General features: G+C 36.4%; 1 protein-coding gene and 1 long non-coding RNA gene across 4 annotated transcripts in view; one reads left to right on the top strand and one right to left on the bottom strand.

Annotated features, from left to right (window-relative positions):
- The window catches only part of LOC105295594, a 47382-nt gene extending 24405 nt beyond the window's left edge, over nt 1–22977 (bottom strand). For 2 of the 3 annotated variants that reach the window (XR_896172.2, XR_002781606.1), the window contains exons 1-3: nt 22191–22977; nt 21633–21698; nt 16978–17076 (exon numbers count right to left, since the gene is read on the bottom strand). This is a non-coding gene — a long non-coding RNA (uncharacterized LOC105295594). Of the gene's footprint in view, nt 1–6706; nt 6907–16977; nt 17077–21632; nt 21699–22190 lie in introns of all 3 variants that reach the window. The other variant, XR_002781605.1, reaches the window with a different exon arrangement.
- An 87-nt stretch (nt 22978–23064) lies between these two features.
- Nucleotides 23065–27483, top strand: part of DENND4C (DENN domain containing 4C) — an 87322-nt gene continuing 82903 nt past the window's right edge. The window contains exon 1 of the mRNA XM_011365347.2: nt 23065–23479. The gene's annotated coding sequence lies outside the window, so the exon portion shown is untranslated. The remainder of the gene's footprint in view (nt 23480–27483) is intronic.

The following is a 27483-nucleotide window of genomic DNA, read 5'->3' on the forward strand; positions in this document are numbered from 1 at the left end:
GGGCAGGGGGAGAACAGGGAAATGGGGAATGACTGCTAATGGATACAGGTTTTTTCCTGGGGTGATGAAATGTTCTAGAATGAGATAGTGATGATCGTTGCACAACTCTGTGAATACACTAAAAGCCGTGAATTGTACACTTTAAACTGGTGAATTATATAGTGTATTAATCAAGATTCTCCAGAGAAATAGAGCTAATAGAATACACATAAGAGGAATTATAGGAATTTTCTCACACTGAGAAGACCCACAATATGCCACCTGCAAGTTAAAGAACCAAGAAAGCCAGTGGTATAATTCAGTCCAAGTCACAAGGCCTGAGAATCAGGGGAGCCGATGGGGTAACTCCTAGTCTGGACGTCCTAGCTCAAGAGAAAGGGACTCAACCCTTCTTTCTCTTTATGTTCTATTCTAGCCCTCAATGAATTGGATGACGTCAAACCACATTGGTGAGCTCCAAACTTCTTAGTCTATAGAGTCAAATGCTAATATCTTCCAGAAAAACCTTCACAAGCACATCCAGAAATAATGTTTTCCCAGCTATCTAGGCATCTGTAACCCAGCCAAGTAAACACAGAAAATTACCACCACATATGGTATGTGCATTATATCTCAATAAAGCTATTAACAAGATTTGGGTGAAACTCACTCAGTGACTATGCATAATTTCCAATGTAAGGGCTGGACAAGTATCATAAATATATAACAGATTGGATGTGATGGTGCACAGTTTTATCTTTCTAAGTGTAAAATTTATATATTCATAGCATGAGTTAGTAATTAATATAAAATTCTATCATTAAGGAGTATTTAAATATTACATTTAAATGTTCTAAGTGTCAGACTTCCTTTCCTTAGTTTTTCCATAGATGAAGAATTTTAGCTCTGGCTCAAACTCTACAGTTAAAACGGGAATAGAAAAATGAGTCTCTTAAACTGTAGATGTGAAATTAAGATTCATTTGCAAGCAGCATGGTGAAATAAAATGGTTTAAAATTTTTTGTAGATATAAAACTCTTCAAATAAGATCGAAGTTGGAAATCTAGCATGTGGATCAAATGAAAGCATTGTAAATGGAGCCCCTTTGTTTGAGGTATGGCGAGAAGAAGGCCTTTGCCTCCCCTACTCCAAACAAAACAACTCAGTGTAGCCAGATCTAAGTAGCTCCTTAGTAGTCCCTGACTCACAGTTTAAAGGTGTTGGGGACTCAGCATTTCAGTCTTTTAAAAGTACAGAAACTCCATGGGCTTCTGTTTCCTATCTGTCAGATGAAGGGGTTGAACTGAAATGACTGAAAACCCCTTCCTGTTCTCAAAGTCTATAATTACATGGCCCTAAAACAGCACACAAAACCTAGTAGCAATTGGCTTCTAAAACGTTTACCACTCACCCCAGAGCTTAAGGAATTCAAACAGAGATCAAAACAAGCCTTTAACTATAACCACCTTTTCCAAACCTATAAAATAAATAGCAAGCCTTAGATGAAAATAGAGAGTAGGGGAAAGGCTTATATCAAAGTCAGTAAAATAGCCTGAGCAAAGAGCAGCAGGTTTCCATTGATCTTTCTTATCTCTTAGATAAAGGTAGTTAATGGGCCATAAATACAAACAAAGGATCTGGTATCCCAGGAAGAGAGAGGGGAGGCAGTGCAGGGGATGGCCACACCTCAAGGAGAAACAGAACAAAGGATCTCTACTGAGGCTGGAAACTGTCCACAGTGGACTGCTGTGTGTCCTATGAACTGTGGATCCCAACACTTGAACTCGGAAGAACAATAAACCAGTCGAAGAGCTGGGAAGGGAGTGAGGGAGTGGAGCAGAAATTGTGCAGGCCAAGGTGCTGCCAATATGAGGAGAAGCTGCCCTCACACAGAAACACCTAAGAGAGAGAGAGCGGGATCTACTCCTAGACGTCTTTGTACTCAAAGTGGGTTCAGTGGACCAGCAGCACTGACAGCACCTGTGAGTTTCTTAGAAATGCAGGTCCAACTCACACCTATTGAATCACAATTTGCATTTTAACAAGCTCCCTGGAGATAAGATAGAGGATTAAAGCTGGGTGTAGCTGGGATACTAGCTTTGCGAAGATATCAATCATGCTGGTTATACCTAGTGATAGAGAAAACTCTTAAGCACTCAAACAATTGTATTTTAGTTCCACAAATCTTTAATAAAGAAAATGCTAAAAATTAAAAAAAAAATCCTCTATGCTAAAAATTACTAAAATTATCCTTCAAACTTGGAAAATTCAGTAAAAGCACAGATTAATTCTAATTAACTGTGGTATGAGCTAGGTAAAGATGATATAAGATTGATCAACCCTAAGAGTTTTCATTTCACAAGGGAAAAATTATTTTTCTTTTTTTGCTTTCTCTTTTTATTGTATCTATATGAGATGATGGATGCTGACTAAACTTATTATAATAATCATTTTATTAATAATAATAATCATATTATTATTATTGTATTATAATAATAATATATGTAAGTTAAACCATTATGCTATACATCTTACACTTATAGAGATATATGTCAATTATATCTTAATAAGACTGGAAAAATCAGTGGAAATCTCAAGAAGAAAGACTCATTTTAGGTGAATCCTGAGAAGAAATTCATCTGCTGAGATGGACTCCCTATGATCAACCGAAGGCCCAAATTTTATTAATAATAGGTCTACTGGCCATTTGCTGACGGAGACTCTTTACATACTCAGTATACAGGGAAGAACCTCGGACTGAACTCTCACTTTCCGCACTATGCCCTTCCTGTTTTCTGAGTCAACCAATGCAGGAAAACCCTGGTTTGATCTTTCCACCAATAGACTGAGACCTTCCTTGTCCAATCAGTACTGCAAAATTATGTCCTCATTTGCATCTATACTAACCAATCAGAACTGTTCTATAACAACCAATTAGAATTCATGATACTGACCAATCAGAATTGCATGATTTGGGCCAAGGAGAACTGTATAAATTTGGAGACTTGTTTATATAAAATTGGATCAGTTGGGAACCTGGTGGGAACTTTATATATAAAATGTGGCTTCCCCTCTGTCTCTGTGGAGTGCACTTTTGGTTTCCACTGGAGGCTGTTTCCTTGGTTTGAAACTTCACGTGAAAGTCTCTCCGTTTTCTAAATTCTTCTTCGGAATTTTAGTTGACACTATCTAGTAAATCTTACCTGTAAGATCCATGAGATTGTGTCTATATCTATTTCACTTACCTAACACAGTGCCTCAAGAATAACCAACACTCAATATGTAAAAAATGATATCAACAAAGTTATTTTAAAATGGACTCGCATCTGCCATCTGAGAGATACTGCTTTGCTAGTTCCCTCACATCTTTGGAATGTTAAAACCAGGCAAAACAACCTTTGAACTGGGCCTAAAGCAGCCCTGTACTCCAAACAACTGTTTGTTATGACTACCAGACTGAAAATTAAAAACATTCTTTAGAATTAGCATCACTATGTTAGCTTATCTGTACCTATAGAAATTCCTTTCTTAAGACCTATGGAAATTCCTTCCTTCTATTCACCACATAATTATTCCCCTTCCTTTTCTCATAAATACCCGCTTTTCTTTACCTCCTGATCAGAACACTATTTGGGTTTCTGCTTGAATCAGTGTTTCCCGAATAGTTATTCTTTTAAATCTCAAACACTTGTTGCCTCTCACTTTTTGCTTTTTATTTTTAGGTTAACAAATAAATAGTTGAATAAATGAATTAAGATACAATTGGTACTTTAATGAATCAATTTTATAGTATATGAGCTATATCTCAAAAAAAAAAAAAAAAAAAAAAAAAGACCAAATTGGTAAGGGTGGTATGCCAGTGCTGATAAAAGAACATCCAAACCTGTAGAGAAGTTTTATAAAAATTTGTGTCAAACAGGATATGCCTGGAGGCAAGATCTCAACAGACTAAAAAAATGCTTCTGAGAACAACTTGCAGTTTCTTTTATGCATTTGAGATTTGAGATTAAGGAGAGAATGTAAGGAAGATTACACAAGGTGGAAGAAAGCAAGGCAGGGATCAGATTACAGGTTAAGATTATGAGCTCTCTTGAGGGTGGTCACTCTTTAGAAGGAGGGGTCTGAAAAGAGGCATTTCAAAGGTGCATTAACCTAGATGCACAGAGAAAGTGGACAGGGCTTGCTTGCTTAAGGCAAAGGTAAACCTTTTAATAAAGAAGTGACATCCACACCAGGGACACAGACTATAAACTCCATGAGGGCAGGGTCCATGTCTGGATTGTTCACTATAATATCCCTAGCACAAATTAGTGTTCACCTAGCACATTGCTTAGGAAATGCTTGAGTAAATAAATGGCTGAATAAGTGAAAGACAAGTTAATTCTCCAATCATATACCTGAAAATGAAATAAACAATTAGCTACCCTTGGAGGAACCTACTCTTCTTTAATCCCTAGATTCCCATGAAATCAAGGATGAATTTACCTGACATGGAAAAGGATCATGAACCTGACATGAGTAGATATTATATGATGTTTACCATCATAACTTAATTATTACCATAACTTAAGTTGAATTTCCATAGTTTAAACTATATCATAAAATGGGATAAACTTTAACCTAATATGGGTCTCCAGTCTTACATATTCTAATCTCCGAAATATTTTTAGAAATGCTACTTATATAGCATCATGGTCTCTAAAGAAGTCTCTCTGCATGAATCCTGTCATGGAAAGCCTGGGCAATATTAAGAAAATAAGATTTTTATCTTTAGCCTTTTTAGGAATTTTTTTTACTTTAAAATTATTTTAGTGTAATATTTGATATATACAAAAGAATATGTTATATGAATGTGTTATAAGAATATGTATTCCACTTAAGAACATTATCAATATCAGAATTTACTTCTTTTTGGGATCTTACACCTATTTATGAAGGATTCTGGCATCTAGTTACCTGGCATTAATGTAAAAGGCTTGATTTTATACATATTCAGTAAGGTGCTACCTGCTGAGAACGGCTGTAGTTTTTACCATCCTTGGGCATATAACATTTTTTACAGCATTTTTTTTCTGATAATGAAAATGTATGTATTCATTGTAGAAATTTTTGAAAATAGGGAAACATATGAAAATAAAAACAATCAATAATAATCCCACTATGTCCAGATAATTAACATTTTGAAACACACAGGGACACACACACACACACACACACACACACACATACACGATACATTTTATTAGGTGTCTTGAGTTCCTTTTGAAACACAAACATATGAATCTTCCTAATAGTGGAGTTTCAAGCATTGTGGTAGCCTGATGGGAAATTTATTTGGGAATCAAGGTTTTCTCAAATTGTATCAAACAAAACATTTGCATTTCTAAAAAGATAGCATTATAATGATACTCTCAGATACTGAGCTATTAAATAACCCAAACAACTCTAGGCCCATGATATGGGTGTTAATAATTTAACTGTATAATTCAAATGCATTGGCATCAAATTCATATATTCACAATTAGATGAGATTATTCAGCTAAATTCATGCTAAATAAGCGTATGCCTGATGCCTCATGCATTCACATATTTACAGATACAAATTTACCTGGACTGATGAGTGGTAACAGGATCCAAAGAGTTTTAACAGTGAAATAACAACAGAACAGAACTAAGGAACCAGGAAACCTTAGTTCTTTCCAATAAACTATCTGTGAACCAGACAAAGCTGTTAAGGCAGATGTGTCTGTATCTGGGCATAAATGAGGAATTGAGCATTAAATGAAAAATAGGTTTCAAGTGTGTATCACAGGAATGTCTTTTCTAATTGAGTGATGGCAACTAGTCCAGCAGGCTCTTCACAACCTCTTGGGGGAAAAGCCTGTACAAACAGATAACTCTTGCACTATATGTTTTAGATTAATACATTAAGTTTTTAATGTGAAGACCCTCCACCTCAGAAGAGATTATATCTAGAGAGCATATTCAGAGACTAAGAAAGATATTTTTCTAACTGAGCTAATATTTCTCCTGTGGTTTTAATCTTTAGGATTTAGGAAATAATATTTTAGATTAAGAGATGTATGGGTGGAGCTTGGGGGTATCAAGTTCAGAAATTTGAACTGAGATACAAGCTCAGGATACAATGAAAGCAAATAAACATGCCAATGGTAGGATCCAAAATATGAAGAACCAAATAAACTAAAATCAGAATCCAAAGCTAAATTCACAAATCAGTGTCAAGGCAGAAAAGGCCAATAGTAAGATTCAGAATACAAAGAAAGTACAGGAAGACTGATGTCAAATAGTAAGCTTCTGTATATTTTTCCAAAGAGGGCTGAAAATATAAACAATTGCCTGCATAAGCAGATCTGGCAAACTTTGAAGGAGATGAGGTCAGTTCATTCCTCACGAAGCCAAAGGTTCATATCTGGCAGCCATACTTGGTATCTGACTATATAGTATGTTACGGATTACATCAGCCAGTATAGGTATTTAGCAAACAATGCTAAGCAAATAAATTAATATACCTTACATTTTTTAAAATTATATTGAGAAGAGGTCCTGAGAATTTTCAGTTGTGATGTCTGTAGGTAGAAAAGATTGTGTGACTCACTTGAAAGATGCCATCATTTGCAGATTTGTCAGAGAATTACCACTTGTATGCTGTAACAAGCGATTGCCCAAAATCTAAAAATAATAGCCCAATCTTGCAAAAGCCACTTACCCATTAATCATGTGCTTAATAGTTTTGCTGGGATTGATGTTCCCATTGTAGCTTTAGGCTTCAAATTCAGCATTCTGGTCCTTGTTCTTTTGGGTTTCATAGCTATAAATTATGTTTGGTGTTACCCTGAATAGGGTCAATTTGTCCAAAGAATGATTAACTAAGAGGTAGATTATCACATATTTACATTCCTCTTCTCTCTAAAAAGAAAATACATACAGGGCTATTGCTAAACTCTGTTTAGATGCAAAATATATCAGGCAAGATTTTATTGAAAACACACACATTGGCTAAATATAATACTTTTGCCATATTTCATAATATATCACATTTTGGTTTTATGACCAGACTGTGTAGGAAGGCTTTTTTCTAGTTGACCCTGAATGCAAGTCTTATAAAGGGTCTCCTGACAAGATGGTCCTCACACTTCAGGCCAACCTAGTCTCAAAATTCCTCTAGTAACAAGAGCTCGTTGAGGTTGTTCTCCAGCTTCAGTAAGTCCAGACTAGGCTCTTGCTTCAAAAAATTACTTCAAGAGTTAATTGAGGTTCTTAGCTACCTCTGCCTCCCAGACCAGTTAAAGGTTCTTATCAGTTTCTTCTAACTGCTTTGTTCTCTTTCCACTTGGCTTAAGAATAAAGAGATGATAGTCACCAAGACACATCCTTACATAGACAGAGTAAACTCCAATCCACAGGGAGTCATTTGCTATTCTCCTAAGAAGAGAGCAAATCTCCCTTACCAACAGCAATCCAGCTGTTCTGTTTACTTTTGTTTCCTTCACTGTTTACTTCTGATAGAACTGCTTTATTTTTTAACATACGAACGCATATTCTTCATTTAAACATTTTACAAAAGCTTTTATTAGATGATTGTAATATGTGTTCATTGGAAATACAATTATGCAAATTGGAGAAAATAAATTCTCCATGACCTCATCAATCTTAGTGGCAATGTTTTTTATACATATGTGTCTGCACATGAATATTCGCACTAATATAAAAAGCAATCACCTGTGTATATCATTTTTTAGCCTGCTCTTTTCCATATAAAATATATTTTTCAATACTATTCTTATTATGATGCATAGTAGTTCATCTCATAGATGTCCCACAATTCAGTTCTTGAATATTTGCTATTTTAAAACTTTAGAATTTAAAAAATCTTATAATGACCTTAACTAAAAATTAATTAAGATATAGCCTTAGTTATTTTTTAGTTAAAATTTCTACAAACTTGTTGGATAAAAAGCTATGCAGAGTTTTAAGACATTTAATCAATACTGTCAAACTGCCCTGTTCAAAGTACATATAAATGAACACTTCTAGCTTAGTTAATAAAAATGTCTTTTTCCCATCACCAACATTTCCTTTTTTTCATTCTCTTTTTTCCTCTTTTTGCTGAGCTGCTGGATGAAATGCTTGTTTCGTCTTTTTTTTCCTATTACTAGTAAATGTAAATATTTGCCATGTATTTGCATGTATTTATTTGTCATTTGTATTTTGTCTAAATTATCCTTCATGTTATTATTTTCCCATGTAAATGTCATATTTTATGCCATTTCTCATGTAAATGTGCTGTTTGTATTTTTATTATTGATTTGAAGGAGCCATTTATATATATATTACTAATAGTAAACCTTCATATGTTTATTATAACTTTCTATGTAATAAAGTTTCCCAAACTGGAAAAATCTAAAATATCCATTAATAAATGATTGAATATAATATCAATCATTCACATAATAGGGTATACAAGGTTGATGTTAGAAAGAGTAAAGTAGCTCTATATGTGCTGACAAGGAAAAATGTCCATGATATACTGTTGAGGGAGAAATACTAGGCGCAAAATATCACTTAGAATGATTCTTGTTTTGAAAAGGTTATATATTTAGGTACACATACTATATGTGTATAAATGTACCAAGACAGGTCTGGAAATTTATAATACAAACTACTAAAAGTAATTACCTACGGTGTGAGGGATTGAAGAAAAGGAGACACTAAATTATGTTTTTATATAACTCTTTATTGTTTGATGTTTTTATATCAATGTATAATGAATATGTATTACTTTCACAACTGAAAAATGCTAATCAAGAAAAATGAAACAAATTTTAATTTTTGTGTAGTCTTATCTTTTCCTGGATGTTTTTTACCTTTGGCATCAAACCTAGAAAGATCTTTCTTGTACCAAGATTATATAAGTATTTTTTTATTTTAGCATATTCTGGCTTTTTCTTTTTTTTGACATTTATACCTTTAATCAATTATAATTTATTTTGCTGTGGTATGAGTCACACAACACGAATAAAAATCCATCTTTTCCTAACTTCATATGTCTCTGAGATAAATATTCTGTTCTACTGATCTGTTTTCCTAGTTGAACACTGATACCACACTTGTTTTAATCTTTATAACTTTAAATAGATTTTAATGTCTGATAGGTTAACAAAAGATAATCTGTGGTCTGAATGGAAAATATTTACAACATATAATGGAAAAGTGGTAAAGATCCCTAATATATCAATAATTCCTTTTAGAGGCTTTTAACTGTTAAGTATCAGAAACTTATCTCAAATAGCTTTATTTCAGTAAATAAGGAATTTTACTAACACACAAATGGAAGTCCAGAGGTGGGTACGGCTTTAAGTTCAGTTTGATCGCACTCGGGCTCCATTTCCCTGTGATTTTCTCTGATCTTCCCCCACGTAATTTGGTTTTGTCTTTAGAGACTGACTTCCCTCATTAAAGCTGGATGGCTTCCAGCAGTCACTAGGGCATGTTTACTCCCAAACCTTTTCTCCCCGGCCCTTCTCTCAGTTCACTTGTGCCAACTTAGGTGACCTGCTCAACCCTGGGCCAAAACTATGTCTAGGTTAATGCTTGGTGATGATGATTCGAGCAAGATTTACTCTCTGGCGAGAGATGGGTTTTCTGTAGCACTGGTCCTTAATTCCTGTCCCAAGTTACTTCCTTACAGAATCCTTATATCTTGGAACCCGATACTTTGGTCATAGTTCTTTCATGCAGTACTTTAATGACAATTCTCCTGTGTGCGGAAATAATCTCTCATGATTTACCTGATTTGGAAGTCTACAGAAAAGACAGAATATAGTTTCATGATAGAGCTGCTTTACTTTACTATAGAATTTTTATAACAGTTTTGTTTCTATGGCTAAATTACACTAATGTGATCTACCAATATCAATAAAGCAGATATATTTATTGACAATTTTCTTTTACATATGGTAGTCAATGTCTAAAAACATCCTCACTTAAAGGTCCAAGTTGTGGAAATGTCAATTAATATTGGCCGACAAATTATAATTTTGAATATTCAGTTACTATTAAATGAAATTTATTCATCATATTACTTGAAATTTACTTGAGGGGAGAAAAAATTTTTAGATTAACTGAAACCAATTTAGTGAAAATTTTAAATTACAGAATATTTCATGCAATGTTATAATTTTTATCTGTATTCAATAACCTGGAACTAACAAACTGCTATCTAATAATGGCCTGCAAGAGAAAATATAAGAAACTTGAAACACCAAAACACTGAGAGATACACAAATCCATATAAAATAAATTAGAATTAGTGTTATCTAAGGTGCTTTAGGTATAATACTCTTGGATAATATTGTAAAGGCAAAAAGCTATGTTACAATATGATTGAGTTATAGCTTTTTTGTTTGTTTAGTTTTTTTTGATAGCAGTTTGCATGTACTATATGAATAGAATTATAATGAATAATCTGTGATCAGAAGAACATATTGAGGATTCTCTTGCATATAAAAATACACTTGTCAGAATTAATGAATATTAATTTGTTATACAAATTACAACAATCATATTTTTAATTCAAGTAAGGAGTGGCAGATCTAGGTGTACAAACTTTGAGGTAAATGAGGATCATTAGAAGTAATCTGCTCAAAATCCCCGCCTTCATACAAAATGCACTAAACTCTCTACTGATCTTAGCAATTTCTTCTGCTTGTGTTTAGCTACTTCATATGAAAATGTTCTGCCTTAGGAAAGCAATACTCATAATGAGCCAGGGCTCCAGAGTCAAATAGACTGGAGATCAAACTTAGGCTCAAGGTCTCTGTTGACTTGAGCAAGTTATTTAATCTCTCTGAATTCCAGATTCCTTATCTAGAAAATGGAGGAAATAATAGTACCTATTTCATGGGGTTCTTGTAAGTCTTATACATATAATGTACTTATCTAACCTCCTGGCAGATATGATAATTGATTATCATTATTAAGTTTTTATCATGTATAAGGCAAAAGAATACTATGTTCTGAATAAAGTAGCTCTAAATTATAAATATTCTAATATTTATATTCTGATATTCCAATGGTATTTTTCACAAAAATAGAACCATCTCAAAATTTATACGAATCCACGAAGACACCAAAGGTCCCAAGCAATCTTGAGAAAGAAGGACAAAGCTGGAACTATCATGCTCTCTGATTTCGAACTATATTACAAAGGTATAGTAATTAAAATAGTATGGCATTAGCATAAAAACAGACACATACATCAATGGAAAATACTAGATAATCCAGAAATAAAAACACTCAAATATGGTCAGTTAACTTATGACGCAGGAACCAAGAATATACAGTGGGGAAAGGACAGTCTCTTCAGTAATTGTTGTTGGAAAAATTGGACAGTCACATGCAGAAAAATGAAACTGGTTGAAACATTTCTTACATCACACATAAAAATTAATTCAAAATGTATCAAAGACTTGAACATAAGACCTGATACCATAAAACTCCTAGAGGAAAATATAGGTAGTAAGCTCCTTGATATAGGTCTTAGTGATGATTTTTTGAATCTGACAGCAAAAGCCAAAGCAACAAAAGCAAAAATAAACAAGTGGGACAATATAAAATGAAAAAGCTTCTATACAGCAAAGGAAACCACCAAACAAAATGAAAAACAACTTACTGGATGGGAGAAAATAATTGCAAATCATATATCTAATAAGGGGCTAATATCCAAAATATATAAAAAAATTCACATAACTCAATAGCAGAAAACAAAATCCAATTAAAAAATGGGCAGAAGATATGAATACACATTTTCCAAAGAAGACATACAATGGCCAATAGGCACATGAAAAGATGTTCAACATCATTAATCATCAGGGAAATGCAAATCAAAACCATAATGAGAAATCGCCTCACATTTGTTAAAACGGTTGTTATCAAAAAGTATAACATGTTGGTACGGATGTGGAGAAAAGGGAACTCTTGTGCAATGTTGGTGGGAAAGTAAATTAGTGCAACTACTATAGAGAACAGTATGGAGGTTCTTCAAAACATTAAAAATAGAACTCCATATTATCCAGCAATTCCACTCCTGGGTATTTATTAGAAGAAAACAAAAACATTCAAAAAGATATGTGCATCCCTAGGTTCACTGCAGCATTATTTATAATAGCCAAGATATGGAAACAACCTGTGTCCACTGATGGATGAATAAAGAAATTGTCATATATACATATATATGTGTGTGTGTGTGTGTGTGTGTATATATATATACACACACACACACATATGTATATATCACACATACACGATGAAATATTATCCAGCACCCCCCCCCAAAAAAAGAATAAAATCTTGCCTTTTGTGACAACATGGACAGACGTCAAGGGCATTATGCTAAGTGAAATAAGTCAGACCAAGACAAATACTCTATGATCTCTCTTATATGTGGAATCTAAAAGGAAAATAAAAACAAGCTCATAGATGACAGAGAACGGATTGGTGGTTGCAAGAGGTAGAGGAGGGTGGGGAGGTGAGAGCAATGGGTGAACTGTGTGTTGTTTTCTTTTAGTTTAAATAAATTGGAAAAAAAATTTAAGCATATGTAAATATTCTAGTTTTTTAAAGCAATTCCAATTTTAATCAAAATTGATATTAACTTATGCAATCTTTTGTGTATTTTAAGATCCACTTTGATGTAAAATATAAATATATGCAAAGAATTTTATATAGGTTCCTAATGAAAAACATTGGAGATCAAAGAGTCATATAAATCAGTCATAAGATCCATATTCTTAGTCATACACAAAACCCAGTTTAATAATCTTAGTCACATACATTTACTTCCTGAAAAAAAAGAGGAAGTTTTATTTCATCTAGGTTTATGTAATCAATGACTTGAATTGATTAAAAAGAAAAAGTATCACAGCATTTTAGAGCTTCTCAGATGAGGATCCCAGGCCTAAAAAGGTAAGTGACCTATTTAGGTTACATAGGTAAGCAGTGGCATATCACGCACCGAAAACTAAAAACTCTTGGCTCATTTCTTTCCAGGATACTGTGCTATTATCTCAAACAGAAAGAAATTCTAAAGTGGATTTAATCATCAGTTCATCTGCAATAACAAAAACTAGAGGAATTTTGCTTTGACATGGTTTCCATTTCTAGAACTCATATATATACATATATATGTATACATTCTTTATAAAATTAATATTTAAAAAATGCATCAGGCTTAAAACAGAAGAAAAAAATATATTTTTCTTTTTTTACTTTGAGTAAATGAAAAAAACTGGCAGGGGAGAAGTGGTATTGGAGGTGGAGAAGACAGAGAAGGTTGTGTAGGAAATAATGTTCTGGCTATGCATAAGGTCTTAAGTAATTAGATAATTGGGCAAACTACAACCCTCTTCAAGCTTCTAGCTAAGTGTCTTGTAAGCCCCAAAGAATTTTGAAGAAATTAAGAGTGTTCAATGCTGAGTGGGGTCTCTATAGAGAATTGTAAGCACACTAATCTGCAAAGACCCCTTTCCCCTTCCCAAATAATTGTTTTTCTTACATTTATCACCTTTTACCATATTATATATTTTTCCTATTTATTTTTTTATTGTCTATCTTACCCCACTAGAATATAAGCTCCTCAAAAGCAGGAATTTTTGTCTGATTTGTTCTTGTTTAATCCCCAGTGCCTAGAATAGTATAGGCACACAGCGGATATACAACAAACACTTATTAAATAAGTGAAAAATTACTGGCTCTTTGCTTAAATAGACAGTTGTGGGCCTTTTTCTAAAAGTAAAATCCTTTTCTAACATCTTAGCTCAAAAATCTTATTTTTAGCACACAAAGACTTTACTAATAGTATCTTATTTCACATGCCTTCTGAACAAACCAATCTAGTATGTCCAGTCTTAAAATAATTTTTATATGCTTTAAAAAATGAAAGAGCTGAAGTATAATAAGATCAAAGTTAAAAAAGAAATAGCCACCAAACTGAATCTAAACAGGTAAATGTGTTCTTAAAAATGTTTCTTTAAACATTCTTAAAAATGTTTCTGAGTTTTGTCCCAAAATAGGATGGAATCTTCAGAAAAGTTGCCCTAAGATACTGATTTTATGAATATTAAACAAGTTAGCACTTTACTTAACAATTCTGGAGATGCCATGACTTGCAAAATATACAGTGAAAAAGGCTCAAGAACACCAAGTAATAAAAAAAACCTTGTAGCAATGAGAGTACTTATTAATGAGTCAGAACGCCCCGGAAACAACACTGGAGATGGTTGCCTGTTTTGTTTTGTTTTCTCTTCTTTTAACTTTCTAGAAATCATAGTCCTTTTACACGACTTTCTTTTATCTTTTTTTTATTTTTTAAAAATGTATTTTGAAAGATGGTGGTATCTTAAAAAAAAAAAAGAGGGCAAAAACATATCAAAAGACAAGATAATAGTTTCACTTTCTTTTTTCTAACCACTGAAATATTTCAAATCACCTCTCTGAAGTCTGGCATATCGATTGCCATAATTCTATTAGGTTAAAGAATGAAAACAACTTGATTGATAAACATTGAATACCTACAGATACAAAGCACTGAGGATATAAAGCCTGTCTGCTTCTGACCTACAAAGTTTACAGATCAGACCATCATCTTCATCAGACTGCTGATTCTACTAGAACCTGAGCTTCTACCCAAGCTAAATCAAATATATAATAGGAATTCTTTGACATTGTGAAGCCAGATTTTTCAACTATGTTTATAATTCCCATTATCATCTTCAGTCACTGTTCAAAATATAAGTTCTTTTGGTCACGCTTTTTGTGCTGCTCACACCTTTGCTTCCTATTCCCACTCCTGACCTCCCACTAGCGGAGAGTGCCACGGGGGCATTAGGGAGTGGTTTCAGATCTTCCATGAATGCTTTTAGCTACGTTTATTTTTTGGTATGGATATGTGACATTTTTCCAACCAGTGACACTCCTAAGTCCCTTCTGTTATAGACATTCTGGCTACCACTATTCGCTCTTTTACAAATCTTTCCACTCTGCCTCCTGAGAATTTCTTGGTAACAGATTTCTCCTCCTTAACCTATTCACTGAACACTTTCCACCTGGATCTCCCCTGAGGACTCCTAACTGAATTCTAATTCTTCCATGAGCACGTTGCTTGCCACTGTCTGTATTGGAGGCTGCTCACTCTGCAATAGGCAATGTATCTGTAAGTCACAAATTAGGGTGTCTACCCACATTTCTATATTATTATCATTAATTTTTATTTTCATAAAAATCTTGGCTTCCTTGGGACTCCAGCCATTTGTGACCCACTCTCTGTTTGTTTGCTTTATTTTTCTGGACTCTTGTTTGGATGGGCAAGTAAATTAAACGAACTTTTGTTGGTTCCCTACTGCAGGAGTTGGCAAACTTTTTCTGTAAAGGATCAGATAGCAAATATTTTTGTCTTTGCTGGACATATGATCTGTCACACTCTTCAATTCTGCTACTGTAGTGCAAAAGCAGCCACAGACAATAGTAAACAATTGGGCATGGCTGTATACCAACCCTGGTCCAAGTAGTATATATGCCAGTAGATAGTACAGAGGTTTTACATACAATATCTCATCGAAAACTACAATGGCAATTCCCCTATAGAGTTGGGGTCATACACAAGAAAGTTAAGCAGCTGGCATAGTGACTGGCCTATTGTAGGTGCTTGATAAATGGCTGCCGTAAATGACAATAATTAATCTTAACTGACTCTCCAAGATGGATATGTTATGTACAAGGAAACACAGGCTCAGGGATGTTAAAATAACTTGAGGGAGTAAGTAAAAATACTAGGATTCAAAAGCCTTAATTACCTGCTCCGTTCTTTCCCAATGAATTAGGTTTTGATTGAGTTCGATTTAATTATAGAAATCTAGGTGAAATGAGTATAAGTTCCAGGAAATATGAATCTGGAGTTTAGAGCAGTGGGACTAGATTTAAATTTTCTGCAGAAACCTTTCTCCTTTTAGTTTCTTAATTAACGATCCTCATTAGGAGTTATTAGCACATCAAGAACATTAAAATAGCAATTAACCTTGGTAACTAAAGTAAATGCAAATACAATTTTTCCTTTGACAAACAAAAAAATGCTCTAACAATTCTTAATGCAGGCAGCAGGCATCAGTAAATAAACAATTAAACTGAGAACATGTCACTCAAGTCAACACGGAATTTGCTAACTTGCTGTTCTCTTTTAGGCATTAATCAGTTAATGGTTATTGCTATCACAGAATTGTTCACAACAATATTTAATGCTCTGGACCCAACTCAAAGAACTTTTTTACATAGACTGTACAAGGAAAAAATAAGGATAATTAAGTCCCAGAGATTTCAGACATGTTCAGGCATATCTGCAGGATTGGCGAGGTGTGGCCAGCTGAGGTTTACTGGCACTAGGATTTAGTAATTTCAGGGATGGAACAATGACTAGAAATATGAAGGCTAAAAATTGGTGGAGACAACACTCCTGAAAAGTGCTGCTTAATTATTTGATTCACCAAGAAATATTCAGAGTATTACTACCATTCTAGGTACCAGGGATAGTGAATAAAATAGTTTCTGCCCTTATGGAGCTGCCATGATGGTAGGGGAGATAAAGAGTAACAAATAAATAGACAACGAATGTCTGTAACCAGAATATGGGGAAAATTTAAAATAGGGCAAGATGATATGAATATTGTTTTAAATAGAGTAGACAGGGAACACTGAATTAGCAAACACTAAGCCATTGCACCTAGGGGAAATAAAGTTTCCAGAGAGCCTCTGTTCGCATTTGTGTCAACCAATCAACATATAAACTTGTTTTACGTGTTTCCGTTTAGACAACTTGTTTTATGTATATCATCGACTCATTAAACATTGAACACATGGCAACAGCACTATAAATCATGCCCGAACACAGCTTATCTAACACACATTTTCTCCGTAAGGCAGTAATTTTACCTTCGTCCAGTCTGCCCAAGTGTTAGTGCTAAGGCTTTCCTTTCTGTATCATCACTGCCCTCTGGGTGTCAAGGTCACCATGGCTTATATCCTGGAAAACTAAAAAGGGGCAGTCGTTTACATGGACAATATGGTTAGGTTTTCAAGTCTCAGGACACAGGCTTACATTCTTTTAGCCAAGAGCCACAGCTATGTGTAGGCTGCTGTCAATAGACGAACCACACCCCTCAATGACCAGACACACAGCTAATGTGACTACTTCACTGGACTTGACATGACTGCGTGTTGTGCGCTATTGAATGGCAATCAATTATCTGTAGGCATTGGCCCTCATGTAGCTCCCTGGCACTGGCCCCTGAAAGTGCTGGGCAATTCTCCCAATGTTGATCTTTGTTTCATTTCTCTGTTTTAGCCAAGTGATGTCCTCCCTAACCCCCAGTTCAGGTGACCCACCTTTGGATTTGGGAGTTGGGGAGGACGTTATTTGGCAAGAGAGAGGAGATTGGTGGTACCATGTAATGGAATGAAGTAGCTTAAAAAGGAATAGTTTTGGGGGAGGTGAAATGCAGGGAGGGAATTAAGAGTTGTGTTTTGAACATGTAAAGTGTGAGATGCCATTTAGATACTGGAGGTAGTTTGATGGTTGAATCCATAGTTCAGGGAAATCTGGGGCAAGTGAGGTAAATTTGGGAGTGAACAACATATAGACAGCATTAACATCATTGAGATGAATGACATCGCCTAAGGTTAAAGAACAGGATAAACCTGGAACAACAAAAAGGGGTGAAATGTGTTTTCTATTGATCCTCTTTGAGACAGTTTCTAGTATTTGCTTCATTCATTTCTCCTTTTCTGTGTGAAAGGAACCATAAAACTAGGAGAAACTTTGAATGGATTTTAAAGTTATAAGCATCAAATCCCAATTTTTTTTTTTTTTTTTTTTTTTTGGTCAGGGCATATAAAACAAGACTGTCTATTGAATTCAGATTTAATATAAGCTAGAAATTATTACCTTTGAGATTTGTAGGCAGTCTGATTCTTATGTATTATAGCATCTTTGATCTGAATATTGAACTGTTTTAGGAGGGGAAAACTTAAAAAGGAGAGTCCCTACTTTATACTCTTCGAAGCGTGGATGAAGCTGGAAAAATTTTAGGCCTGGGACAGCAACATTCTAGCTCATCAAAGAGGTGTTTGGAAAACTCAAACTCTCCAGGCAAGAGTTGTATCCAAGGGAATAGATCCATGAGGAATGGGAAGGGGTGAGAGATGATGTAATATCAATATTTCTAGGTTGTCATTAAAAATTAATATTTAATTATATATTTATATATTAAATATATATTTAATACTATTTAATAATATATTAATTTTTAAGTGGTGAGAGTGGCCTTGTGGTTACATTTTTAAAAAAGTTATCTTTTGGAGCTACATGTTGAAATATTTACAGAAAAATGAAATGTCAAGTATTTACTTGGGGAGGAGTGGAAAGTGGGTATGGGGTTACATGAAACAAGATTAGCTATGAGTTGAAGCTGGCTGATGGATACAAGAGTTCATTATACTATTTTTGTTTATGCTTATACTTTTTATTGTGTGCTAGAATAAAATGTTTTAAAACAATTAATCTTTGGAATAAAGAATACATGTATTTCTTGACCTGTAGTCAAGATGATTTTCTATGATGTAATAAATACCAAAACTGAAGTCCACTAAAAGGAGTTTGGAGGAAGCAGGTAAGAGTTGAACTTAGGTCAGGATAGCAACATTTCTGAGTGGGAAAACTAGGAACATATGTAGATGAATGGCTATATTTGGAGCTGTTAGATGCTAAAGTGGTATTCAATTTACCACAGACATTGATCCCTAATAGTGGAAAAAGACTGAGGGTGGAGGACTGCGGCCTTCCACTTAAAAGACTGCAGGGAGCCCATAAAAGCCAGCCATGGGTAGCAGGCCTTGTGTCTCAGATATTCATAGATTATCTTCCTGCTTACTCTCTCTGCCATTATTTGTTTTTCTCCTTCTGCTAATCCCTACTCTTCTTTATGATTTAGGACTGCTTTCTGTATCACTTACTCTCCTCTGACTCAAGACTAAGAGCTTTGTGTCAGTCTTTTCTACCCCTAGTCCATGTTTGGCTTGTAGGCTTAGAAAAAAAAAAGCTGGATGAAAAATGTGCTGAGTAACTCCACAATACTCTAGATGAGCCCATTCTGATAACACTGAGACAAAAGTCCCCAGCCAGATAAGTTACTGGAATGGAGTACAAAGAGAAGAATGTGCTAATGCTCTCTGTGGAGAAGTGGAATGCACTGGGTCCTTTAGATATCATAAGAATAAAACAGATCTAGTGTTTGTTGATGTCATTCTTACTTGAAACTCTTTCTAAAAGAATAACTAAGGGTATCCACAGGTGAGAAACACCAAGACTTCAAATTCTGTTTTCAAAAATTGATGAGTGAGGGGCTGGAACCAAATAACTCCAGTTTACAACATGCAGGTTTACAACATGCAGATAGATCGGAAGTGAAAAGCATGCTCAGATTTTCATGCTGTAAAAGCTATCCTAGGGAGTCTGAAGCAAGTTATTGTTTGAGAAAATGAAGAGCTATGAATTTAGTAGTTTCTCCTCTATACCTAATTATAAAATCACCAAAATTGAGATTGGGAGACTCCAGGTGAGTCAACAAACTTCACTGGGCTTTAAATTCCCCATCTATCAAATGTAATAATCAGAACACATGATCTTTAAAAGTTCCCCTCTGCTCCAAACTTATGATTCCATGAAATACTTAAAACTTTTTATTATGGAAAATTTCAAAAAGGAATAAAAATTAAGTAAACATAAGGAGCCTTCAAGTACCAATCACTCTACTTCAACATACATCCAATTTTGTTTTACCTAAACCTCTACTTACTCACCCTCCCATCCCCACTGCATTATTTTGAAGTAAATCCTAGACATCATATGAAATACATTTTAATGAATTCTCTTAGAGCAAAGACAGTCTACAAATAACAAATCAGGTAAAGTCAGTCTTCCTACTTTTCTTGGATACCTTCTCTCACTGCCACTGTAAACAGTATCATCAAACTCAGCTTTATAGAGTGTTAAGTATCATATGCTAAACCCAGTTTTATTCATTAAATAAACAGCTACCATTAATGAGCACTTGCTATCTTCCAGGTATTACAGTATTGCATTAGTTATCCATTGCTGTGTAACAAATGATCCTCAAAATTTGCAGCTGGAAATAAAAAATATTTATTATTTCATAGTTTCTGTGAATAAACAACCCAGGAGCAGTTGTTTATTCTGGCTCGAATCTGTCAGGAGTGCTGTAACTGAGGTGCTGGCTACGGCTGCAGTCATCTCAAGGTTCTACTTGGCTAGGATCCAATTCTGAACTGGCTCACACAGTTGCAGATGACATGGTAGCTGGCTTCCCCCAGAGTAAGCACCCAAGAGGACGAGAGGGAGAATCCAAGACCAAAGCCACAGTCTTTTGTTGGAGAAATCTCATCATTTCTGATGTATTCTGTGAGTTAGAAGCCACTCAATCACTCCGCCCCATACTCAATGGAAGAGGATTACACGAGGGCATAAACCAGGAGGCAGGGATCATTGTAAGCTACAATGAGAGGCTACTTAGTGCTAAGTTCTGATTACTGAACTTGTTTGTTTGATAGTTATAGTTTATTATAAATTAACAAATGATCTTAATTCTTATAAATATAATTCTACTCAATTTACATATGCAGAGAATTAAGTCTTGCCTAAGGATGGAGAAGAAAGTGAGAGAAACATAGACTGATTTATTTCAGTCATTCATCAAGTATTTTTTGAGACCCTATTATATACTGGTTATTCTGCTAGGTACTGGGGATCCGGAAGAGAACATGACATGTAAATACACATGTGACACATGTGAACCCTGCTCTCACAGGGCTTACAATCTAGTATGGAATTCGGACATTAAGAAATTACAGAAATATTAATTACAATCAGATTAAACTGTTAGATTTATAATACTTTTGTTATACATGTAATTGAACAAAAGTTAAAAAGTATAGAAGTATAAAGTATAAAGGTCTTCGAATATTCCTATGAAAAGCAATGCTTAGACGTTTTTGAAGAGAACACATAAGATGAAAATCTTGTCATGCTGCAGCACTGTTGATGGCTGTCAAAAATATCTTAAGAAAATTTTCAACATTTCCATTCAACTCTTTTTCATTGCTGATCCACAGAAAACTGCAGTGACCATGCTCAGATGTCTGTATTTCCCTCTTCAATGGGCTGAGTGATTCTTCTATGCATTCTTATATCTATATGACTCAACTGAAACTGATACTATAGTGATTATGACAATTATTTTGTTATTGGGCTCTCCAACTTTCTCTCCACTTTTTAGAGTCAAAGATTTATGTTAAAATTTAAAATGAACTAATTTCAGCCCTGGGCACATAAAAATGCAGTTGAGAAGGCTGTTGAATCAAGGACTTTGAGACCTACGAACAGCTGCCTTAAACAAAAAATTAGGCCCAAAACATACAAGTGCACTCTGTGAAATTTTGGGTAGAAAATAACAATGAAAATCTATAGGACAATTAAAATAGTGAAAATAATTAAAGAGATTCTTAAATCTTACCTTGCAAATTGAGAAAAATCTGTTAATCAAATGGAAGAGATATATTGGCTTCTTTTATTTTCATTTCTGTGGGTGCAAAAATCCGGGAAAAGAGGAAAAACTCTTAATCTATGAATATTAATGGAATGTGCCCATTAAGAAATCTTGTCTATAGTAAATGTTTTGAAATTACTAATTAATTTGCCTTTGAGAGAGAGAAGACAAGAAGTCCACAAGCTAAATTTCTAAGTATTAAACTTCTGTCTAGATTGTTAGACTGGTTTCCAATAAGCTCAAATTGACTCCAAAGTATTGCTATATAAGCCTATTTCTATTGCTGTGCATTTCTACTGAATCGACTGACTGCTAATGTGGTTAGAAAAAGTTTCTCCTGTTGACTACCAAATTCAAATTATCCATATATACAAATAAACTTCAGAAGTAAATTTATAACAGGGTCCTCATGATTTAGCTTTAATCTCATACTTTTTGGTAAAAATACAGATTGAATGAGAGAGTAATTCTCAGGAACATGGTCATTATATATGTGAATATTCATTAGATATGCACAAATCTTACCAGTTATAATTTTGACCTGCCATGGAATCTGTGAAGTCACTCGCCAATTTTTTTTTTGGGGGGGGGAGGAGGAAGGAGATAAAAGTTCTCCTAATTTTTTCAAACAATTTGCTTCTTCTCGAATAAGTAGTTGTTATTCTTCCTCATTATAGCTTCAAACAGTTGTCAAAAATATCTCGCAAAATCTGCATTAATGGGAAATGACAATGCATACGTCCGTGTAGATAAAGACTACACTTACTTAAGAGGCAGGAGAGCACTGATTATTTGAACACAGTTTTTCCACATTCGTAGTTTCCATTCCGAAATCTCGGGCGAGGTAGCGACGCGAAGCCTGTTCAAGGACTCTCATGGGGAGCTGCAGCCGGGAAGGGACTTCGGGCAGCGCCAGTTTGCGGATCTCTCTCCGGCCTCAAAGGCCCACAGTCATGCGTGAGAATTCCGACTCCAACCTCGGAAAGAAACTTCTCGTCCAGAAACCTGCATCCCTCCAAGCACTCTCCTCAGTGACTTTGGGCGATTCGGTGTCACTTTCCCCGTTTTTGAAAAGTCCGAGGAGCAGCCGCCACCTGCCTGAGGCCAAGGCAGTAAAGCCCCCAGTACACAGTGAGTCTGGGCCCCGCAGGGCGGGGTGCAGAGGTGCGCCCTGGGCCCCTTCTTCCTAGCTGTTTCTGCTCGGGACCCGCCGCCTGGACGCGAAGGAAGGGCTCGCAGGCTGGCGGGGTTGGTACCCCGCGCGCGCAGGAGTCCCCTCGGCGGGCGAGGGGGAGCGGTGACCTCGCGGCCTCGGCCCTCCCAGGGGGTGGGGCTCGAGGGCTGCCCCGCCCCACGCCCTCCTTTCTCCACCCCTCCCCCACGCCCTTTTCCACCCGCCCCCGCAGTAGGAAAAGGAGAGGGAGGAGAGTAGGAAAGTGCTGTTCTGGGGAAAGGGGCGGAAAGAGGGGGGGCGGAAAAAAAGAAAAAGGGACCAGAAATATGGCCGTCAGCTGTCGGGGTGGCGGTGCCGTGGGCAGCTCCTAGGCGACCCCACGCCCGCAAGGCCGGCCTCCGCGGAGCCGAGGCGCCGGCGCGAGCTCGCGCTCCCGGACGTTTCCCTTGGCGCGCGCTGCGCCCCTCGAGACCCAGCCCGAGAGGCGGCGCAGGCGCAGAGCGGGCCGTGGCGGCGGCGGCGCCCCGGGGAGCGAGTACCCCGCCCGGCCCTGCCGAGGGCGCCCAGGCCGCGAAGCCGGCGCTTTCATGCCCAGCGACGGAGCTGTGTCCGGGTGGCGCTGACGGGGAGCGGCCGGCAGGTGAGTGTGCGGCCGAGGGCCTTTCGCGCAGGAGCCCTGCGTCGCGCCCCCGCGAGGCCCGCGCTGCGGCACGGACCGGCGCTGGGCAGGTAGCAGCTTGTAGGTGCTGAGTTCCGAGGGCCGGCCTGCGGGGGTCGCCGAGGAGGCGGAGAGTGGCGGGGCTGGCATTCCCGGCCTAGTTTCTCCGCGGTTTCCGGGGGCGGGGAGTCCCCGGAGCCTGCGGGGCGTGATGGGGGAGAGGCTGAGCCAGGAAGAGCCTCCCTGCGCCGCCCGGGCTCCCGAGATCCAGTTGCGTGGAAGCGCGAGGCGTCTGAGCCCTACGGACCGCAGGGACGACGGCCGCCTGGGTGGGGGCAGGGTAGGGAGGGGGCGGGAATCGGGATTCCCGGGGAGGTGGGGGCCTGGGGCAGTGCGGGCGGGGAGGTAGGGGTTCTCCAGAAAGGTCACGGGACAGAGCGGGAGCGAACTGGGAGCCCGGGCAGGTGTCGCAGGTGAATTGAGGGCATTTCCTCCTCTGCCATTCTGTGGCGGATCCTTAGGGCTTCGTTGTTGCGGATGACTTTTAGGAAGGCAGGTGCCAATAAACTGCGAGTGACTAAACACAGAACCAACTAATGAGCCCCTGGTGCTGACTCCTGTAAAGAGCTGTAACTTTTCTGCATTGAGGATGCCGTCATATTTTTTTCCTCCCTTTTTCTGCTTCACAGAACTTTTCCCTCCCGAAGACCGTCCCTTATCAGAACAAATAAGGAATGACCCAATTTTTAAATAGTACACCCCTTTCCCCGATTATGTGTTTGTTTCACACGGGAAAGTTAGGGCAGTTACCGCAGTTACTTGGGCAAAAATGTGAGGGCAAGTTTCATCTCCGGTAACGAGCCCTCAGTTGTCCGTGTATTTTTGCCTCAGAGAGATTGTCAAGCGTTGCAGTCTGGGCAATTGACTGCTTAATTGAAATTCCATGCCTAGTTTTGTGAAAACCCGTGTTAAGGCGTTTTCTCTAGACCCCAGTTTACAGTAGGAGTAGATCTTCCCTTTCGTTCTCCGGGTTTAGAAGGTGAACGGTATAGTTAGATAAGGGAGAATGTTGTGCTAAGGAGCTTAGTTTTTAAATATTTGATTTGAGGTGATCATATGGATTAAGCAGCTATCTGAATGCCGAGCGTTATATGATTTTCTGTGTACACGTGGTAAGAGCAAAATTAGTCGCAAAAAGACAACATCTCTGAGAATTAAAGGATAACTATTGATCAGTATGATCAGGAAAAAAAACCTGTATTTTATTTTCTGCCCTGTTCTTTATATTACTGTTAAAAAGTTGGGAAACTGCTTTCTAGATGTGAGACTGGGAACTCGGAAATGAACTTAGATAGTATTCATGTGGAAGCCTCTCATATAGGCTTGCTTTGACTCGTTTTTCTAGTGATGGCAAAATCAATCCACATTTTCCCCTCATTGATATCTCCTGTAGCCGTTTTTCAAAATAGTTGATTGGGATTAGGAATCTGATCTTTTGTACTACTGATTTTAGTGTACTGGCAATAATGTCATTTGCCTTTGACCGGAGTAACACACTTAGTATATTACTGTTTGGACTTGTTAATTTAGATAATAGAAAGTCTATGATGTTAGAAATGTTGAAGCTGTAGATTGGAGTATTTTACTCTTTAGTAATTTGTAAATCAGTGCATTCTGTTGTTGAGAGTAAACATAGTATTGTGTAGCATAAACTTGAACTTTCAGCTGAAGAAATTTGCAGTTGAGTTGGTGTATGGAGACTGTTCTTAAAACGCAAATGTTTTGACTTACAAGGAACTGCAAGGCTGTAGCAATTCATGGTGCCAGACTTGGAAGGTTATTTGGTTGAGGTGCTCTCTCTAAAGAAACATGTTAAGTATCTGCAATAAAAGCTAATTTGTAGCTCTGCACAAGGGATTTGGCATGATAAATAATAACCCAACAAGGCACCTTCGCTCTTTATATATCTGCCAGTTAAGACCAAAACATTTCATATTTTCATTGGAGTTTCTTGCCAAGACAAATATTGATTTTGCATTGGCTTTACTGCTTAGCTTGAAAGTTAGGTTTCAGTCTTATCCTTGCAACATTAAGCACAGCTTGTAAAGTAGAAAAGCTGCTGAGTCAGGCGGGTTGTCTCATTGGGTCTTTCTAATTAGCAAAATGGAATTTCTGTTCTAATTTGAATTTTCAATATATTAATGATTACTGAAATTTAGATAGTAAGGGCAAATAAGCTTTCATAATACTTGGATTTAAATCTTATCTTTTCTATCCTGGTGTCATAATTTGTACCTCTTTCAGGTTGTCATTTTAACAGACTTGTAGTGATGGGATGCCTTATTGGAACTGGAGATTCCTTTATGAGTTAAAACTTGGGGAAAGAGTTGTAAATAGTACAGCTGGTGTGAAACAGTGGGTCTTTGGCATTATTGTTTGAAATTTAAAACAATATTTTTGTGGGAAGAATTTAGGTAGTTTATAAACTCAAATATTTTTCTACTTAGTCTGTCCACGTTGTACATAATGTAAATAAGTGTAATAGAATTAATATGGTATTCAGAAACCTTTATATTGGAAAATAATATAACATGATTAAAGGAAATTCAAAAGGAAAATAATTTATTTCTCATATTTACATTTTCCTGTACTTTAATTCTATTATACTTGCATAATATTTAATTGGTATAGTATACTAATCTTATCTATACTTGTTTATAATTCTCTGGTTAATATCCCACATAATTACTGTTTTAAATTTCAAACAATAATACCAAAGACCCACTGTTTCACACCAGCTGTACTATTTACAACTCTTTCCCCAAGTTTTAACTCCTATAAAGGAATCTCCAATTCCAACAAGACATTCCATTACTACAAGTCTGTAGTAATTGTATGTAATTGTCTTTTAAACATAACATGTTTTTCCTGGTGCTGCATATTAGTATTATTTTGTAGTTTTACTCTAAAGTTTTATAGCTAGTTTATTTAACCATTTTCCTATCTTTTGACATTTTAGTAATTACACTTTTTTTTTACTTTTAATGCTGCAGTGAAATCACTTTGCTAATATGCTAGTCCAAGCCAAGTTACTTTTAAATTTTTGAAAAAGTAAACATTCTCTGAAAAGCTGTTTTTTTTTTTCACAGTGGATCATTAGGTCTCCTATAATATAATATTTAGTTGAGAACTGAATTAAATTAATGCGAAAAACTGTAGATGTGCATGTGACTTGAATTCATTGAATAGGAATCAAAATATAAATTCATAATTCTTCCTGTTACTGACTTGCTACAAGTTTCTGTGTCTTTTAGTTTTACAATATAATAAGCAAAATTCTTTTATTTATATTAGTTTCAGGTGTACAGTATGTTGGTTAGACATTTGTATATTTTATGAAATGATTCCTCTGATTACTCTATCACCCATCTGACTCTACACATAGCCATTACAATACTATTGATTATATTCCCTATGCTGTACTCTACGTCCCTGTGACTATTTTTTAACTCTGTACTTCTTTAACTCTTCACCTTTTCCTCTAGCACCCCAACCCCCCTCCTCTCTGGCAGTTGCCAGATTCTCCTCTGTATCTGTAAGTCTGTTTTCGTTTAGTTTGTTTCTTAGATTCTGCATATAAGTGAAATCATATAGTATCTATCTTTCTCTGTCTGACCTCTTTCACTCAGCATAATAACCTCTAGGTCCATCCATGTGGTTACAAATGGTAGGATTTCTTTTTTTATGGCTGAGTAATATTCCATTGTATAGATGAACCATAATTTCTCTATCAGATCATCTGTTGATGGGCATTTAGGTTGCTTCCATATTTTGGCTATTATGAATAGCAGTGAATAATATTCTTAAAAATATTAAGAATTCTTAAAATATTGCGGGGTTTGTTTCTAAGCATACCTTAATTCAGCTAAACCTTATATCTACAAATCTAGATTTGTAATCTTTTGTCTTAAAGAAAAGCCAATTTT

Source organism: Pteropus vampyrus, unplaced genomic scaffold, assembly GCF_000151845.1.
Source record: "Pteropus vampyrus isolate Shadow unplaced genomic scaffold, Pvam_2.0 Scaffold109, whole genome shotgun sequence".
NCBI classification, from domain to species: Eukaryota; Metazoa; Chordata; class Mammalia; order Chiroptera; family Pteropodidae; genus Pteropus; species Pteropus vampyrus.